A 6,000-nucleotide genomic window follows, 5' to 3' on the forward strand; every position below is an offset into this window, starting at 1 on the left:
CCCTCTCTCTTACACACACACACACACACACACACACACACAACAAAGGATAAGTGCTGGTGTCAGGGGGTGTTTCTGAAGCAGGATGATAAACAGACCTTTCCAGCTGTTATCTGATTTCATTTCTGTGATGGTTGCTTTGGGATTATAATAGGGTTACTGAATGATGTATACCAGCACTAGCCTTGAACAGTCTCCGTCAAGCGTTGTCAAGACAAGCTAATGCTCAAGGAGGAGGTCCGGGAAGCAATTGAGCTTTCAAAAAAAACAGTCCAAATCACAAAGACACGCACCTGCTACACACACACACACCCCAAAACACACACATAAACACGCACATACACACACGCACACACACACACACACACACACACAAAACTATGTACCTTCTGAGTTAACAACCGGAATGTAAGACAAATGTCACCATCCAACGTTTCTATCTTATAAGAACAGATAATCTTAAAAAAAAAATAAATAAACTAAAACGCAATAAGCAATCTCCGGCTAATGACGCCATCATACTTTTTGTAATCCTGCGATGAGAAATCATAGGGACTAGGGTCTTTTGTGTTGCTCTTTTTTTCCATGCATTCAGGTTTCATTTAAACTGTAGTGTAATACCATTACCTATATGTCTCTGTATGACCAACAGTAAACGCATCAGGTACAAATATAGAAAATTAAAATGCCTGGATGCAGTCTCAGCTGGGTGAACTCCCCAGACTGATTACATTCCAGAAGGCTCTGCTCAGCCTCACAGCTACAGCAGGCTAAAAATAAGTTTAGGTGTGAATCTGAGGTGTTGATGCACGTCCCTCTGAAACTCAACATCTCTCTGCAAGTGGTTCTGGAAGTGGAGCTTTCTGACAGGCATGCAAATTCCACTAAATGTAACTTTATCTAAAAATGTTATCATATTCATTTTATATTCTTTTTTGGAAATAAAATAGATCCAAACCTGTACTGTGGTTAATAATGTTGCCGTATTCATAATGCTCTATATACAATACTATTGTACTGCATTTCAGATTTACACAATAGAGGTGTTGGAGGTCAATCAGCGACAAGAGGGGAAGACAAAACCAAAATCTATTGTGATAAACAGAAGCAGCATCACCTGTAAACGTCAAAAAATGCAGTTGGAAAAATGCAGAAATTTATTTACAGCAAAGGAAGACCCACATACATTGTTTCCTGACTGTTGATGCTGTTTATTGTCAGTTTGTAAAGTTAAGGTGAAGTAGGAAGAAACATTAGAGATCAATGTGATTGGTAAGGCTGGACCAATGATTTCAAAGTTAGGGCCCATTGCGATGCAAGTGTTGGAAACGCATCCCAATCGAGAGTCACCAGACTCTATTCACTTTGTGAATGAGTTTGGATTTTTCCAGGCTAACCTTAATGAGCAATTCACAGGGATTTTCAAGCAGAATCCTTCCTTCTTCTGTGTTTTGTTGAATTAGACTCTAGACCAGTGGTTCTCAAAGTGTGGGGTGGGCCCCACTAGTGGGGAATAGAGACATGACAGGTGGGGCACGATGAACAGGAGGAAACTTTTTTGTGCCTATCTTTAATAATAACATAGGAGTCATAGACAGACCGACATATGAATTATAACAACATATTAGATTCAGCAGATTGAGACAGGAAATGGAACCAAAATGCGAAAATAATATTTTAACATTACCATTTTGCCAGGGTGATGGGGTCAGGTGGGGCTTGAAAATTCCCCACCTCCAAAGTGGGGAATGATGGAAAAAGTTTGAGAACCACTGCTCTAGACAACACCTCCAGAAGGCTCAACAGTGGTGTCTGGCATCCCGGACCCACCCCCCTCCACACTCATGCTGGGCTCTTATCATGGGTTCCCTTGCACCTAAGAAGCCATCACTTCAGTTTAGTTAGAAAAAGCATTGCATTCTGCAGTCATTCCTCTTCGTTGCTGTGGCTGTTTATGACGATGCTATGTAATAGCATAGTATACCACAACAGGAACTGTAATTGTATCAGTACACTTTTGTACTATAACACTAAACATATGATTGTTATTTTGCATTACTAAATGTATAACATAAACCTGTTCCTGGGAAGGCGTACGACTTTCCTGTAAGATGTTTACAGCTTAGCAGACCAATCAGCTCCCAGACAGAGATAAATGGAGCGTTATAGGCAGTCTGATGGAAAATCACCCGTACTCAGCAAGTGAACTCTAAAGTTAGACAGGCAGTGGCAGTGGCTGTCTCACGATGCTCAGGGGTGTGTGTGTGTGTGTGTGTGTGTGTGTGAGAGAGAGAGAGAGAGAGAAAGTGTGTGTGTGGAAGGCTGTCTCTCTGTGTGTGTGTGTGTGTGTGTGTGTGTGTGTGTGGGAGGCTGCACCTGGCGTGGCGCTGTGGGGCCCCTCCACCTCTCTGCCAGGCAGCAGCCCAGAGCTCTCATTTCCAGCTGGATGGAGAACTGACCTCGCCGAGGCCCTCAGATGAGTTTCCCCTCCCAGCCATCACCACCACCCATGTGGAGCGACCTACAGGATGAGAAGAAAGAAAAGAACGGGAAAAGAAAAGAATGGAATAAAATGAAATGAAATGAAATGAATCATAGATTTGGGAGGGTGGTTGATGGGGACGGGGGAGGGGGTGGAGGTCCAGAGCTGCAGAGATACAGTCATTGATCATGTGTGAATCAATAGAAAGCTGTTTAGGTTCCCTTGCCCACAGTAAGCGGGCCTGTTTTAGGAGTTAGGAGTTAGATTGAATTCTGTCTGTGGATGTGAAGTTTAAATATTTCTTCTCGTCAGACCTACGTTTCCAGTTTAGGCTTTTCTCGACGCTCCTAATCAGCTCAGATGTACCTTATTGAATAGCCATTTGTTAGGATTTAATGGCCCTTTAATGACTTCAGCCTATTTTGGGGTAGTCAATGTGGCTGAAAATGTGTTCAGTCTTGTAAGGCCATTGCAATTCTCTAACCTAAATCTTGCAAAAGCAAGTTGCAAAGCAGAAGCAATAATATCAAGCACTCTGCATTTATCATTACCATTATATCATTATCATTACAATGATCTTCAAATATTTTCTTTAACTTTCTGGTCAAAATGCGGTTACTAAATACAAATATCATCACCTTCCTAAAATAATGACATAAGTATTTTTTTTCAGGTTTTCAGAAAACACAAAAAAGTTAACCAACAATTATATGATGATATTTTTTGTCAATAAATTACTTATGCCATTATTTTATGAAGGTGACAAAGGTGTAAATGTTTTAGTAGTTAATGTGTTAATGTGGAATTGAGATATTAGCCTCTTATAATATTGGGATTTTGAAAGGGTGGCCAAGAAAAATATTCGGATGCACTGAAGGATGCATTGCATTTAATTCCTTGCGAAAAATGTGCTTTGAGATATATCATCACTGGTTATGATCCTTAGAACACATGGATACATTGTGTGTGTGCGTGTGTGTGTGTGTGCTTGCATGTGCAGTACATGAACATCAATGCTTGCACGTGTTTTGAGAGGGGTTGTGGGTGTGTCTTTGATAAAAATCTCCCTACCGGCTCTAGATAGTAATCTGACATATCTTTGGGCTTTTTAAAAATATATATATATATATTTATTTTTCCAACGATTTCACACCCATACTAAATCACAAACTACAGAATCAGAACAAAGTACAGAATCAGAGTCACCTTCTACAGCACGGAGAGCAGACTGCACTGACTGCAGAGGAGAGCAGACTGCACTGCACAACATCTGAGCCTATATATTATTCTTTTGAAATTATAATTAGCTGTGAATTAAACAATTAAAGCCCTTGTTGTGGAGGGACGGAGAGGGGCAGTGGAGAGGCCGAGCGGAGCTCTGAGCTGGGCTGAACTGGACAGAACTGGACTGAGAGGCTGCCGCTGGTCGGCCAGCCATGCAGTATGTCATGTTCCAGAGACAATTGGGGAATCTTCCCCCCACAGCCCGGAGTCAACAAACGGATGATCTTCTGTTGCCCTTTTAAGCGGGAAATGTCACATCAAATGCCGCAGGATCTCTGGACAGAGAGTCGATGGGCGCCTCTAGTATGCTAAAAAACAATTATAATTCTCCGGGAGGAGGGGGGGAGGGGGTGGGATCGAATGAGCCACAAGCATGCCAAGAGAACGATCTGGAAGCGCTTTATTCACAAAACTTGCAGATAATAAATATAAATGATATCTAAAATGAATAAGTTATTTGAATGTGATAGACGTGGTGGTCAAATACAATGTGATAGTTATCTGTCTCCGTTGGAGCATAGTGTCCCATTAAGGCCTTCGAATGAAATCCCATTACTATGTATGCAGGTGCTGATGCATTTGAAACCTGCATCAATCATGGCACCAGGGGAACAAAGTGGAAGAGAAGGAGTGGATATGAGGATGCATCCCATTCAGCTGTGTGTGTGTGTGTGTGTGTGTGTGTGTGTGTGTGTGTGTGTGTGTGTGTGTGTGTGTGTGTGTGTGTGTGTGTGTGTGTACGTGTGTGTGTGTGTACGTGTGTGTGTGTGTGTACGTGTGTGTTGTGTGTGTGTGTGTGAGTGTGTGTGTGTGTGTGTGTGCAGCTGTGACAGAGCCATGCATCAGCACGGCGCTCCGGGCCCCTACCGTGCACACATGACAGGCGGGCGGAGGATGAAGGCTGGCAGCTCTGACAGATGCTTAGTGCTGGATCTGCAGGAGAATCACATGTGCCGCGCGTCACGTCACCACACAAGGCGGCCGCAGCGAGGTCCCTCACTCTCGCTCGATGCATGCAAGACCGTCCGACCATCACTTAGCCTGCGTGTCAGCACGACACGGGAGTGGACACGAACATAGGGATCTCTACGTGATGTTCGGCACAGAAAATGGGAAGAAAAAGAGACAGAGAGAGCGAGACAGAGAGAGAGAGAGAGAGAGAGAGAAAATCTGTTCGGACAGATGTGGGTTCTGTTACATCTATTGTGACCTCGGCGTCAGGCTACTGGACACATGCACCGTTGCAGTGCCATTGCATCATAAGGATGCCCCCCCTCCTCCCACACACACACACACACACACACACACACACACACACACACAGTGATAAATTGAATTGATGTTAATGAGTGCATCCATTTTCATAAGACATGAATGTGCAGAGGCACAAAACAAACAGTACAGTAAAATGATAAACTTTAGAGTGAACCTCATCTGCAGGCACGTGCAGAGAAGGGGGACAGGGGCTCTAGCACCTGCCCTTTTGCCCCTTTGATGACCAAGTGCCCTTTTGACAAGACCCGTACTTTTTAAAATTTGTAATACTTCCGCTAGTTTCAACGTGAATATTCGCTAAAATGTCTCATTAATAGTTTGTGAAATTAGAAATGTACAAAAATAACAATTCTGTGTTAATTGAAATGCCTTGCAGCCACCAATCCGTGACGTCATACATTCAGTGAACTCTCAGAAGGTGCATGCAGGCACAGTGCTGCAGGAGACGTTTGGGAGCATGGTAAGGTCACTTGGCAGTTAGCCTATCTGAACATGCAATAGTATTCAGCTTAGAGATAGAGAATAAAAGTTGTTTCATATTTAATGAAGTAGGCTATCAAACCCGTTTTAACCATGTCATGGTCCATCCATTTCAAACCTGGCAGCTTCGAAAATCTAAGGCTGAACGTTCATAACATATTCTGTTTAGGTTACTATGTTATAGTAGCTTAGGTTAGTAGACCTAGTTCATAAAACAGAGTAGACAAACCTTTTCTAAATCGTCATAAGCCGACGACATAGGCTACTGTAGTTGTTTAACTAACCCAACTCCACACGTCGTTACAGTAAGCTACATTATGCGTCATTTTTTACTCAGTGGCCACACGCACAGCACGTGAATCTGCAAGACACCAGCTTGCTAATGGTGGTAGTTCACTGTGATAAACATTAAAATTATAGCCTGTCAAGCCAGATGAGGAAATAACATATTTGCTGCCGCAAGGGTGCGTCCAGATTTC

This window comes from Alosa pseudoharengus, unplaced genomic scaffold (genome assembly GCF_046254945.1).
Source record: "Alosa pseudoharengus isolate Yale_2024_CS ecotype anadromous, Long Island Sound unplaced genomic scaffold, YU_APseudo_1.1 YU_APseudo_1.1_scf_8, whole genome shotgun sequence".
Taxonomy (NCBI): domain Eukaryota; kingdom Metazoa; phylum Chordata; class Actinopteri; order Clupeiformes; family Clupeidae; genus Alosa; species Alosa pseudoharengus.